The following is a 15000-nucleotide window of genomic DNA, read 5'->3' on the forward strand; positions in this document are numbered from 1 at the left end:
GTTTCTTTACTTGCTCTTTGTTTTATTGGATTTTTCTTTTTTTATCGTTTTATCTGATATTTCAAGTTCATTCTATCGCTTTTAAGATATATTTTTGTGTCTAAAATTAGGGTTATTGATGTCTTATTTATCATAAGTCAAGGCTGAAATGATTATCTTATCACTTCTCTTCTGAAAAAGCTCATGGTTAAGTTACATTTCAATGAAAAATGGTAATTAGGTTTCGTTTTGGTATAAGGGTGAACGTTCATGTGGCATCTTAAGTTAATGGACCTGATAACTTTGGTCGCCTTCGTAGTTTGCGAGGTTGTTTAGTAGAGAGAGAGAGAGAGAGAGAGAGAGAGAGAGAGAGAGAGAGAGAGAGAGAGAGAGAATGTAAGTTTACTTGTAAATTAGCTGCAGACTCCACAAGTTGAGGAATGCCTCCCTGTGGCGATTCGGACATTATTCGGAGCAGTAATTGCAAACAATAATGATAAGCGAGACTTCGGGAACAGCACCAAGGTGCCGGATCGAGTTAGAACTGTGCCCTGTATTTGGTCTCTGAAGCACTGATGTAGGAGGAGATTCCGTCGGTTAGAAGCCGTACGCGTCAGTGCGAATAATAAGGCACGAAGTAAAGTAGTTTGGGTCGAGGGCATCTAACACCGTTTCTAAGATTGTGGTGGGATTGAAGTGCGATAGTTTCGTATCAAATGGCCACCTGCCAGTAAGTTGTAGTGTTCATGTCTTCGTTGGATGATATTTAGTTTAATGCTTTTTGTCTAGCGCAGTGATAGACTGAATTCACGTAGCTCCACCTCAAGTCGTTGAATTTGGCTATAGTTACTGATCGGGGAAACCACACGGGTGAGCAGTAGTGTCTAATTGGTTTAATTATCGTCATCTATGATGATCGTGTGCATGATGTTCATGTATCTTTCCGAGAGTGTCTCAGAATTCATGCCGTACATAGATGACCTTTGCTGTAACTCTGTCAAAATGAGGTTTCCATAATAGGTAGTCGGAAATGATGACTCGACGCTCTTTGACTAGAAGACTTTATTGTATTGGCGTTAATGTCTAGGTCAAGAGAGCGAACCAGGTTTTGTGATTTCTTACCAAAGTGCATGCATTCTTATTTGTCCATTCTTTGTACTCAAGGGTCAACTACATTAACTAACTCATTTAGAAACTGTTCATTGTTTTCTCGAGTCTGATAGGGCTGAGACGTGGGAATAAAGATAAAAATGAGCTTTGTAGATTTCCATCAATATCACTAATGATGATAAAGAAAACTAACTGACATCATCACTAGTGCTTGCTGATACCTGAAGTGTTCTATTTGAGAAGAAGCTGAACATAGCTCCCACAGATCCTCCCATCTTCTCCTTGAGCTGGTTGCACACTATGTCATCAACTTGATCGAAAGACTTAGCAAAGAAAAGATGGTATCGATTTTGCCTCCTGATTTTAGTACTGTATATTTGTTATCTGCCCTTGTTAGACTGATTAACCGGGATAGCTTAGATTACCCCTGAATAGGCCCTGCTCGTTAGCTGGGAGACCAATTCTTTCAGTTAGTTTACAACTGCTTTTTTATGACTTTCACATAGATCTCAGTGAAGGTGAAAGTGTAAGGATTTCAGGATATATCTTTTACTACTGACTCTTCGTACTAGGTAAGTGATGGCGTGTTCGAAAAAATTTGCATTATCATTATCTGTTTAAGTTTGTCACTGCTGAGTTACTTGTGAGGGTTTCATTCATTTTAAAATATTTCTTCACTGAATAGTCTCTCTCAGGATGGTGTGCAACTGGAATGTCAAAAGTTCAAAAGAAGATGCAAAGCATTCATACCCAAAATTCATTCTCCTATATTAATAATTTACTTAATTTTATTTTTTTATTACTTTAATTTTTTTTCCTTTTCAAATGACTGATCTCTTCTTTATTTCGCATTATCTTTTGCTACTTCTTTCAGATGAACACCATATTCTTTGAAAACTTGACTTTCAAGTTAATAGCTTCTGTGGGCTCGTTCCATATGAAGAGGGTTCATGTTCTGTGAGGTAGTTCATAAATAATAATAATAATAAATCTATATTTTGTAGAGTCAGAAGGTCGTTGTCACTCACAAATAATGCAGCTGGATAGTCCATCTTGTAGCTCCTATTCGCAGCTGAATATGCAGGTGAATATACATCCACGTAGCTATTTAGCATTTATATTTGATGAGTGAACCATTGGCACTTTTCCCTTTTGACGTTTACTTTTCGCATAATGAGAAATTTGAGTGACTCCATATGTAATGAAGTGCGTTGTCTTACTTAGTTTGGTTGTCAGATTTGAGAGAATTTACGAGGCTTTGTTCGACATTCAAAGATTCAACGGTTGTTCCGTGGGCATAACCCTAGGTCAGCTGTTATAGTTTAAAAATTTCAATTAAATCTTGCTCTACTGAAATAAAATTTGACAATCCTCGTGTGATTATGTAGTTTATTCTGTTTGGGTGATTTTATGCCTAGAACAGTTTTCTATTTAATGCTTTGTAGGTTTTATCCTATTATTTGAAGGAACCTAGTGTTTGTCTGGTCCTTTCTTTACTTTATCTCAAACCATTACGATTCCATTTCCTTTGTGGACTTGATAAGGATGATGGCGAGGCATTTTGAGCGGCGCTGAAACGGCTAATAAGTCGAACGCTGTATGCGGTGCCACATGTTATTATGCTGTAGTTAGATACCATTAGACTTTGCTTTGAAATGTTGCCCAGTAGGTTATGATCATCTGTAGAAGTTAGGTCAAGAGCATTTCTTCTGAATTGGTAGGTCTGTTACCAAATGATATTTTTTGCACAAGATCCTGTGCCGCACAATTTCATAAAATTGTTTACCATTTTAGTTTGAAGTGAACCGTCTAGCAAAGGGTTACTTATTCCCTCTTTCTATGTTGCTGTATGAAAATTAAAGGCATTCACCACTAATATATTTGGGATGGGCAAGTCCAGAGAATTAATGGCTGATACTTTGCTATCCTAAATGATGATTTTGGATAACCGCTCCGGTGGTGGGTCAAGATAAAGATTCTCTTAGCTATATTGTGTTGGGTGTTTTTTCGCTAATACAATGGCTGGACCTAGTTCCATTACACAGATTGCCAGAAATGAGCACCTGGTAATTGGTAATGTTAATGTTGTATGTTTATAGTTGTTTTTGAGATGCAAGACGACTCTCCCTTTGGCTGAACAACGCGATTTGATATTGTGTGATTAACCGATGAAAGAACAACGTACTTTTGTTGCCTCACCCAAGTGACTTCCATTGAAAGCAAGACAATTATACTTTTATTTTTCCATACAATAATCTTTTAGAATAGGGATGTTTGCAATCCTCTGGGCACTTGACAGTAAGCCTTCAGTGTTTTCAAATAGAATGAAAGGGTGCTCAGTTGTTCCGGGATGCTGTCATCTTCATTAAGTTGTCGGCATGACTGCCATGAGATGTGTTGGCATCACCTATCTTCAAATTTGGGTTGCTCGTAGTGTGTTGCTACAAAGACGAGTGTGCGAATGTAAGGATGAGAGAGAGAGAGAGAGAGAGAGAGAGAGAGAGAGAGAGAGAGAGAGAGAGAGAGAGAGAGAGAGAGAGAGAGAGTATATCCACTGTGAATAGGAGTCCATACAGACAAAGCAAAAATTAAGAGTTCATTCCAAAAGAGTTAGGCTTGCATTATTATGAAACTCTTACTGCAATGCCAATAAAAAGCAGATAATCTCAAAATATGAGCAAATTTATAACCTAGTCACTAATTATGGATATTTATTAATAAAAAAAGAAAATATCTCTACTTGCCTCCGGCACAAAGGAGTATCACAAGAACTTGTGTATACGTGGGCGCCAGTGGCCAGTTGAGTGGGCTAAATGACGTGTGGCAACTGCTGAAACAACAATAGTCAGTTGGTTGCTGAAGCAGCAACAACAATCAGTAGCAAATACAATTTTATCATTAATTTTTTCTTACTAATATAGTAGTAGTAGATATGTACGCGGTTTCCTTGCCGAAAAATAATTATCAAGAAGATAACTCACGCCTTTGTTAAGTCAATTTGACATATTGTTTTTGTTCTGTGAACAGCTGCAATATAATATAAAGTAGATGCATTGCTTGAAAGTTTAAAATATGTCTTGTTTACCGCCGTTTGCAGTCAGTATATAGCAAGCTGGTCGTTTGTGAGAAAGCTTGGGCTGGTACGAGTAACATTCAATCTAAACAGTACGTGGTTTCATCTTGTCGATTGATTTTGTGAAATGATCTTTACGAGTACACTGACCGTAAAATTCCATGCTGAAAAAACTATAGTCTGATCAGTTTTAAAAATTTCATTTAGTTTATTTTTTTTTATTGTGATAAAACAACACTCAGAAATGAAACCGCTGACTGTTGAGAACCATGCCTTTTATAATAATCAGAATCAAGGTTTAAGCTTTTTTGCAACCTACGAACATTCAAACTTTAGTCACGGTAACTTCAAATAAAACTTTAAGCTTATTGTTACTTATTAAAAGTTAGCGTTCGAGCTTCCGCAACTTGAAACTAACCTTTAAGCATGTGGTAACTTTAAAGTAATCTTTAAGCATATTGTAGTCTGTGAGAAACTGACATTTGATTTTGGTAACTGCAAAATAACCTTTAAGCCTCTTTCAAATCATAAGCATTTAAAATTTTAGCCTTCAGTTACTCGAAAGTAACCTGTAAGCCACTAACAATAATCGAGCCTCTGGTAACTTAAAATTAACTTGTAAATCTCGTATCTTGAAGAGTTAATTGGAAGCCCCTATTACATTACATTTAACCTTTAGCCTCCTTGTAACTTATAACAGGTAGATGTTTGAACACCAATTAGCTTGAAATTAAACTATAAATCTTTTGTAACTTTTTAAAAAGTTGAACACAGGAACGTGTGGTAACCTTTAGAAAACAAATACAGTTTCCTGTATTTCCCCTCGGGCTAATTACAGACCTTGCTTTTAGCGCGCTCTAATCGCATTCCTTTACGACTAATCAATACAGTAGGAGAATGATCATCCATTTCCTCTCTCTCTCTCTCTCTCTCTCTCTCTCTCTCTCTCTCTCTCTCTCTCTCTCTGAGTGATATACACCAACAGAGGGAGAGAGGGCGTTTGTTTGTTTAATCTTGTCTGTGACTTGATAATTGTCTTTTTAAGCCCATAAGATTTCAAATAATTGAATTTACACTTTATTTCGATGGAGGTAAAAGAGTGCATATGATTACGGAATGTATTGACATATTTCCATTGTTAGCTGTGCTAACATATGATTAATGAAAATGAACAGTTCAGTATTCAGTAATGAGAATTACGAAGTATTTGATGGTATCATTAAATATTAAAAATAATTAGTTTTTTAAATGTGATCCATTTTGCTTCAAATGTTCATATTTTATCCTTTTTCTTCTGATGGATTTTCTATAATTCTTAAAACTGTAGACGGACGTGTCATATCATCATGACGACAAAAAAAAAAAAGTTCTTCGTTCTGTCTTTGGTATGCAAAAGAGACGCGTTGGAAACCCTGAACATCTCATAACGTAGAGTGTTTGAAAATGAAATCAAATGAATAGCTGCGTCCGTTTCATTAATCATTTAGTCGGTTGTTCATAAAGGTGATTACATTGTAGTGGTTGTGCTGATGGTGTGGGGAAGGATAGGGAGAGGGAGTGGGTGGAGGATGGGGGAGGAAAAGCTGGAGTCTTCCTCCCCTTTCCCCTCCTTCGTTCGTGGGTGAAACCGAGTGCGTGTCAGAGGCACTGGTAGGGCAAAGACAGCATATATATATGTGTCTGTGTACATAAGAAGAGAGAGAGAGAGAGAGTTCTGACAAATGATAAAGTGTAACCCTGCGTGGCGGTGGATAAGGCTGTTGCGTCGGTTGGCACCGTCCAGGACAAAATATGAATCTCACCACCTAATATGAAGCGCTCACGCTTCGGTCGTGAAAATGGCCTTTTTGTGTTGTCTCCTCCATCCCAAATTTTATTCACGTTATCTACTTGTTCTTAATAATTTTATTCATTGAATGGTATTCATGGCTTTCTGGTTGGTTAGTGAAAAAGATTATCATTATTTATTTATTCATTTTTAAAGAATGATTCACTACTGTGACTCCTGATGTATGGACTTTTCATTTTCTCTGTTTTTAGCCCTGAAGATGGAATATGTATCCCGAAACGTACGTGATGGAAATAGATAAATTTACAACTGACAGTAAGTTCTTCATTGGAGGGGTGGGTAGAGCTTTCGGCTGGCACGCTGTTGGACCAGCGTTCGACTCTCCGAGCGGCCAATGAAGAATTAGAGGAATTTATTTCTGGTGATAGAAATTCATTTCTCGTCATAATGTAGTTCGGATTCCACAATAAGCTGTAGGTCCCGTTGCTAGGTAACCAGTTGGTTCTTAGCCACGTAAAAATAAATCTAATCCTTCGGGCCAGCCCTAGGAGAGCTGTTAACCAGCTCAGTGGTCTGGTTAAACTCAGATATGCTTTACAAGATATACTTTACAACTGACAGTGCTGAAGTTTCTGCTGGCCATACTGATCCTATTAAAGATTCGACTTTCTAGAAGCGACAGTGCCATTCATTATTTTCAGTTCGATATTGATGAATTAAGTCACTGTTGTAATTTGTGATATTCATTTTCATGCTGATTCTCTCCTGCATTAGTCTTTTTCATTTTCACTCCTGTTTGTTTTACAATAATAATAATAATAATAATAATAATAATAATAATAATAATAATAATAATAATAATAATAATAATAATAATAATAATAATAGTTGAGATAAAAGAATGATACAAATCTTCGTTAAAATTTGCAAGAAAGAGTTCGTGAGAAATTTCATAAAGCTAGTCAGATAGGCTAATACAAGGGAAATATCAGCAGATAAGACTTATCTCTATGACCTGCATAGCTTCTCTGTATAGGAAAAGCCAAAATGGCGTAGCCCTAGAAAGGCATGTAAATACATATAAGTAAGAGTTTGTAGCGTGAGGCCTATCAAAGATAATAGTCCAAATGGAACCATAACATTAGCCAACGTGTCTGAAGAAGTCTTAGTTATCATGGCCTGGCAGTCTGCTGCTAAGAAATTAGACGTACTTTTCACAAAGCTTCCTTACATGTTGGCTACGGCTATAGTCAAAAGGAAGTCCTGTAGTGCAAGACAGTCAGAATTAGCTGATTTCGATGTCCGGTTAGAGAATGGAAAACAGTATGTGTGGCATTGAAATGAAATGAAGCTCACTTGGGTCATTCAAAGTGAAATTAAGCTGTACACGGCAAGTCATCAAGAAATTACTCCGATTTTACCGGTTAAAATAAATTCATGATTGTAATTTGAAAGTCGGGTGAAAGTGAAGTTTCCGTTAGGCCAATAAATGACCTGACTGAAAGAGACTGAAGTAGGGTTTCGTATAAAAAGCCAGTCTAGATTCATTCTTTATATTATAGCAGATGAAATGAAGTTAAGTGGAAGAAAACTTTCCAAATCAAGTTGGGATGACGTGATGATTCAAAGTCAACCCGAGCAGATAGCGTCGGTATTCATGATATTTTAAGTAAATACAGAAGAAAAATTAAATCTAGTAAAATTGAGTCGTTTTTGACAAAGTCTTCTTAACACAAACTCTGCAAACAAAGAGAGCATTGATATATAATTATATTCATCGGCAAAGTCCAAAGTCCGTTATGCTCTCTTAGCTGAAGGTGCTTAACTTCTTAAATAAAATGGACTGACTGGAATTATAATTGTCTAAGAACTGAAAATTGAACAAATCTCAGTACGTAAATTTCGTGAAAATACAATCAAGGAAACAGGAACAGCTGAAATGGAATTACACTGAAAGTTCGTGAAACAAATTAAGGATGAAAGGTTCGCTTAACCAACATAATTAAATTTGGATAGACAGAACTTGAGGCTGAAATGAAAAGTTAAAATCGGATTTATTAGTCGCTTCGCAAATACTGTTTGCATTGTCGTTGCTCATTGGACATAAAATAAAGCCTTAAAATCAAGTTACTGAAGTTGGTTTTCTTTAACATATCAGTGGAAACATGAAAATCAAAATGAATTACTGTACGTGTCATTTCCATTTATAAATTAAGAATTGATACCACAAAGTGCTTTAGTGTATTGTAATGAGAGGTTTTAAACACTAGCATTGTTTGTAATGAATACTTACCTCTACTTATCGAAATGCCCTAAAATCGAATATAAAATATTTAAAAAAAAACGAAGAATATTCCAACAATATAATAATCAGTTTTCATGTATGCAGAGGCGAGCTGAACCGCTTCATAACTTCCATAAAAAACCTACTCGTGTCTTTTTAAAAAGTAATATCTGACTTCCGGTCATTATCCATTAGTGCATCATTGAGCTTTCGCTTTATTCAAGCAAGATCGATGGCAGTACCTGCGAGCTTCGTCCTAGATCAGAAAGCATCGGCTTGCTGTGTATCCTGCCAGCGTCACCTTTGATGCTGCAAAGGATATTGTCTTGTGGTTCCATCACTCGGAAAGTCTTTTTGATACGGACTCCCGATCAGGAAGCGAAAACGGAAAAGGTTGATTTAGCTCGGATGCTTCCATGGGCTTCTCACCGTCATCTCGGTGTTTCGTTCGCAGGCAAAATTAGAGGCTGGATCAATAACGTTTTATTTCCTATTTGGCTCCTTTACAATATCAGTCATCTATCGAACGCATCTCTCTCATCGTCTCCAAGGCGTTCTACGGAGGGACACTCGTCCCTGCATTAGCCTTTTTTATGTCAATTTATTGCTCGTGTGTTTGTCTGCCTTTTATTTACGTTCCAGACAAAAGGAAGGATTCTTAAAGCGATTAGTACAATAAAGAATTCGATGCGAGGTAAGTTTCAAGTAATGTACCGTTTCATATAAATGTGAAAGTACTATCCTCAGATTTACTTAGTGAATGAGACATGAAACATTATTGCGCCCATGACTATTGCTCGACGGGTTGTGTATCCCTGGTTTAATCTGTTTCTGCATCGTATGCGTTTAGTAGAGATACTTCTGATTATTTTTAGCAGTGATAGATTTAAGATACAAAAGTGAATCGTAGGTCTAATACATAACATGTAAAAATTACATAACATGTAAAAATTATAATTAAGTGGCAGGCCAGATTTAAACTGCTTTCAAACAATACTTGCTACTACGAGACTGAAAACTAGGCGAGGCGTGTGATAAACGCTTACGTATTAACCAAACAACAAATAAACTCTTAAATTACCAGTACTTAACCTTGCGCTTAAAATCTATGATGCTAAAGTCCATTCCACGGGTTTTGAGTGCAGTGATTCAAGTAGATTTTAGTGCTGCTTTCGATTTAGTAAAACACAAGGCACTTATTTATAAACTAAAGAAACTTGGAGTGGGTAGACATGTTTTATGTTTACTTCAAGAATTACTTACAGGTAGACAGAAACGAGTTGCTCATGGTGGGATCTTTAGCGAACCAAGACATATTGTGTCTGGAGTTTCACAGGGCAGTGTTCTCGGCCCACTGTTTTTGTTAGCGTATACAAGTGATATGGTCGTTGGCCTGGAAAATAAGATCGTTCAGTATGCCGATAATGTTACACTTGTGGATGTCGTAAAGTCTCCACTTATGAGATATGAAACCGCTCTTAATCTCAATCGTGACAGGGAGCAGATTAGTGAGTTGTGTAGTCGGTTGGGCACGAGGCTGAACTCCAGTAAAACGAAAACACTGTTGATTAGCAAAGAATTTTCTTCTAATGTTCTTAATCTTTTTATTTAATGTTTTTTGCGCCCTGTGGGTTGTGTTGTTGAGGACTCATGTATTTGTAAATATTTTTGCGCCAAGCGAATTGTAGAAATCGAGAATTATTTCTTATTTAACTGAGCTGTTGCAAGTTGAGTCTTTCAGGAAGGTTCTTTGGACCGTGTGTTTGTGTTTTTTTTATTTATTTATTTATTTGTTTATTTATTTATTTATTTGTTTATTAATTTTTTTGCTTTAATGGTTGACACGATTGTTGTTCTAGAGTATAATTATTTTGTTAAATAAGAAGACAATGCTGTCAGCCATAACAAATATCTGAGACAGAACAGTCTGTAGTTGATTAGGCAGTGGATTAACGGATCTCTTGTCGTGCTTCTCCTTCAGGAATTCTTCCTGTATAATTGAAACTATACCTAATGATTCTGAATATATCGTAATGCTTAATATTACTTGTGACACCCATGTAATTTTTCATAATAGAAACTATATCCGTTATCCTGATGCTGCTAGGAAACTAAGTATTGTTCGTAAAGCTTCTTATCTACAAAATGATGTTATCTGTACTGCATGCTGAAGACTTTTGTTGAACCAATAATAGAATATTGTTCTCTTTCATGGATGTCAGTAGCTAGTCGGAATAATTACCTTTCAGATAAGATTGATTGTAGCAGTGTTGGCTAGTGCCATGGTCATTCAAAGTGAGTAATATATATATATATATATATATATATATATATATATATATATATATATATATATATATATATATATATATATATATATATATATGTGTATATATTTGCATATATTTTATATATATATATATATATATATATATATATATATATATATATATATATATATATGTATTTTTGCATTTTAATGACATTTTCCTGTATACTCTTATATACTTCAGAAATTGAGAATCAAGAGCAAAGAAAATCTGCCTGAATGCCAGACATCGCATTGTATTAACACTTGGACTTTGTAAATTTCTTTGCTGACGAAGAGCTTCGAAAGGTCTTGCCCTCCCAGGGAACTCAGGCCCGTAGCCTTCTATTATTGCAAATACGTAAGATTACATTTCCACCATGCAGGCCCCAAAACTCTATTACGAATTTTGGTAATCAGGTCCTCATTAATTTTAACTTCTTCACTCAAGATTATGGGTGCAGGTATGTGTTTATATAATTACCCGTATGTTTGTCCATGTGTGCACACATGTGCATGTGTGTGCGTCTCTATTTTGTATGAACGTGTATGCTTATGATTAGCATGCATTTATGAGTAAACATAGTATGCATGCATATGTATGATTGTCGCTACAAACGTGTATGTGTGCATGTGGACATGAGAAGGGAATAGCCGATATGGAGGTTGGAGGGCCTTACTGAGAGGTCCCTGTCCTGCCCTTTGTAATGGCTTGGGTGACTTGACAGTTTTCACCCTTTGAATCAATGTTTTTATTCCAGATCTTTTTTCATTATATGGCGTGTGTCGACCGATGGCGCTATTTCTCTCTCTCTCTCTCTCTCTCTCTCTCTCTCTCTCTCTCTCTCTCTCTCTCTGCAAAAGGAGGTCTGGATAACTATAGCTTTTGTTTTCTATCACAAGCAACTTTGTTATGGTAGAGGGTTGTGTTCATTCAAGATATGCATAATCTTTTGAATGTCTGTGGCTTTTACTTTTATAAGTTTTCATTCTCAATGCATCTTATACAAATAAACAAACATACACACACACACACACACACACACATATATATATATATATATATATATATATATATATATATATATATATATATATATATATATATATATATACATATATATATATATATATATATATATATATATATATATATATATATATATATATATATATATATATATATATATATATATATATGCAAATGAGTGAGAGTATAATTGAAATGTATACAGTTAGGGCGTCTCTTTTGAGCTAATAAAATCATGCGGATAGGCTCACTGATGAGAGTCGTCTAAGAAAATGGGGGGTTGGGGAGTTAAAAAGAGAGAGAGAGAGACCAACTCTTTCAAGATGTAAGAGTACTACACGTTAGTCAGCCTCATCAGTCTATCTTAGTGCTAAAGAGGCTACTTGGGAGAGCAGTTAAAAACTAGGTGCTTCTTTCCTTATTAAGAGTCTACTTAGATTCCCGCTGATTTCTTTAGACATGAATAACATAAGTGTAAAATGTGTTGGTGTGTGTGAGAAAGAGAGAGAGACGACGACGACAATTGTTGACGTGGGTGGTATATTTACGATGGATCCTTCATGGCCCTCATTGGTTTAACACCTGAACAAACAGAAGCTATAATAGTTAGATTTTCCATTAATGTATGGGTCTTCTCTAAAAGTGAAAATCATTTTAAGTCCAAGGACCATTCCGTAGTTCCATGTAAAGACCATTGTATACGTAAGCCAAGAAGTATCCATTTAGTTTGTACAAGAAGGTACCATGTTGTTCAAGTTCAAAAATAAACCATAGATGTTGAGCTCAAGATTGAACCATTGAGTCTTACTCTTAGAGTGGCCCATTAAGTCTCTGTCGTAGAGAAGGGTTGATTGAAAGTAAGTCCGAAAAATGGACCATCCAAGAATGGATGATTGAAAGTAAGTTCGGAAATGGGCCTTCCAGTAAAGCAGCACAAGTAATGTTGAGTGATAAGCATCTTGAGATTGAACCCTTGACTGTAAGCATCGCGTGAATGAATCGTTGAATCCAGGTCCACCAAGGAACCCTTAGTCCAGGTGTCAAGAATAAACCCATAAGTGCAGGGACGGAAACGAGTATGTTGAAAGCGTTCTCATTTCTTCCGGTGTCTCTTTGAGGAGCCGCTTTCCAAGCAGACAAATTGTGTACTTGACTTTTGACAGAAGTTGGACAGATATGAGAACATGACCACAAATGACTGTCTCTTCATATAGGTTCCATGACTAGTTGCCGAGTACGGTGGACCTCGGAGATTACTGGTACACGCCTTTTTGTTGATTAGCCAGGGAGGTACGACATCTTAAATCTTGCCACTTCAACTACAAACAGAAATTAAAGCGTCAAAGCAGTATTTCTTTGAATGACGGTGACATTGAAACTCGGTACATTATCATAATAGTGAATCAGATAGAAAAGCGCTCGGTTTCTACTGCATTTCACCAATTAGTCACCATTTCCAGGAGGTCTCTTGGTTTCATTTCGTACTGTAGGTATGAATTTGTGCACACTCTTCGCTCCGAGTTGCATTGCTGTTAGCTAAATGACATTTTGTTTCTTACAGGCAAGCAGTCGGAATCATTTTGAAAAACTTGGCTATATTTCTGGAGGGATTAAACCATCTTATTTCCTTGCTGGCTCATCGGTCCCTTAAAAAAAAAATGAAATAAAATGAAAGAACCAAGGCACACATCCAGGAAATTTTGGTAGGTGATGAGCGTGCGTTTGGGAAGCGATGATACAATGCGAATTTAACATGAATAATTCATCTGAGAACGTTACCGTGCCATTAATCTTCTTCGGCAGTTTTTGTAATTCATCATCTTCAAAAGTAATCTGGTGAATGACATTGTTTTCGACGCTTAACAAGTTTTATGCGAACAGAAACCCATAAAGTTTAATGATTAGTGAAGATACCTGGAATTGTTCTCTTGCTGATGAGTCTTGCTTTTCTTCATCATCATCGTCATCTTCTTCAGCCTCCTCTTCTTTGCATTTTGCGCTCAGAGATGAATGGATAGCAAACATTATTCTCGGTATTTGTGTTTATCTCTTCTGTTTTTTTTTTTTTTTTTTTTTTGGCGGGTTTAGAAAAACTTCTCTTTCGGTAGGTCTGGCTATTGTTCTCCAGTTTTTAAGAAATGTGTCATCGGAACAGCAGTTCTTATATCGCTGACATTATATATTTCAGAGCAAATATTTATATTTTTAATGTTCTGCATTTCATTTTTATCACATTTACACTTATGCCGTGGGTTATTTCTTTCTTTATTTATTTATTTATTTATATATTTATTTATTTATTTATTTTATTTATTTACTTATTTATTTATTTATGTCTTTATTTGCTATTTTAACGTGTTTAGAGAAAAGTTTCGAGATACTGACATTGTCAGAGAAAAGATTAATTATAACTATTTTTCTGTAAGTTGCGGCAGTCTTCTTTATAATATGCTCTTAAAAAATTTAAGATTCAGCCTTCTCATTGCATTTCAGTTCCCAGTTGAACTGTGTTCTACGAAGTAGAAAGAAGAATGAGGAAGGATCGGTCTTTTGGCGCATTCTACCGAATTCCGTGTTTGCGTCTGGGTCATTTTTCAACAGCATTCGCAGCTGATCGGCCACTTACAATATTGAGTTTTTCCTCCGTAGCGGAGGAGGAGGAGGAGGTTAGGAGAAAGAGGAGGAGGAGGAGGAGGAGGAGGAGGAGGTGGTTAGGAGAAAGAGGAGGAGGAGGAGACGGCGGCATCGCCAAGAATGCGTTTTCCCATTTTCGTGAAAATTTAATACATTTTTCTTGTCAAGACACTGTCGTCGCGTTTGACGAATGACTCCGCCGCCCGGTTCATATATTTTCAAATTTTATGCAACGTGCCTGGTGTTTTCGGAATGGCCATTCGAGGTTGACTTCGCAGCTGTAATTGTCCAAAAATAATTCCGTGACAGCCGCTTGATGGATGTGCTTTTTACCCGCTCTAATATTCCCACCCACCCTGACTTTGCCACTCGCCTGCCTCCATCCCCACCCCCCACATCCACCTCATCCTCCACCCAGGATCCCCAACCTATTCACAACCCCCACCCCACCCCACCCCAGCCGCAACCACCTTCCCCCACACAATCTCTTTCTTTTCGCTTTTTATCTCATGGTTTATGCGGATTGGAGAAGTTTATGACGAAGGCGCTTGCGCAGTGATACGCATTATATTTTGTGCGTACAAGCTTTTACGCTTTCTATAGATCCAGCATGTGTTTTTTTAGTACTTATAGAAGAGATGCATGCTCTCCGTACAATTTCAAAATTGTCTTCCCTCAGCGTGACCGTTTTTGTTAGTTGTTCTTTGGAGTAGTCGTGGCTTATAAGTATTTTAATGATTATTTATTTCCAGTATCATTATTTTAATCCTTGCGTGCAAATATCCATGCATGC

General features: G+C 36.6%; 1 long non-coding RNA gene across 1 annotated transcript in view; it reads left to right on the plus strand.

The window, feature by feature from the left end:
* LOC136846388 (uncharacterized) overlaps positions 1–15000 on the plus strand; it is an 811447-nt gene that overhangs the window by 358109 nt on the left and 438338 nt on the right. Inside the window, exon 2 of the long non-coding RNA XR_010855365.1 lies at positions 2094–2173. This is a non-coding gene — a long non-coding RNA (uncharacterized lncRNA). The remainder of the gene's footprint in view (positions 1–2093; positions 2174–15000) is intronic.

The sequence above is a fragment of the Macrobrachium rosenbergii genome, chromosome 15 (genome assembly GCF_040412425.1).
Source record: "Macrobrachium rosenbergii isolate ZJJX-2024 chromosome 15, ASM4041242v1, whole genome shotgun sequence".
NCBI classification, from domain to species: Eukaryota; Metazoa; Arthropoda; class Malacostraca; order Decapoda; family Palaemonidae; genus Macrobrachium; species Macrobrachium rosenbergii.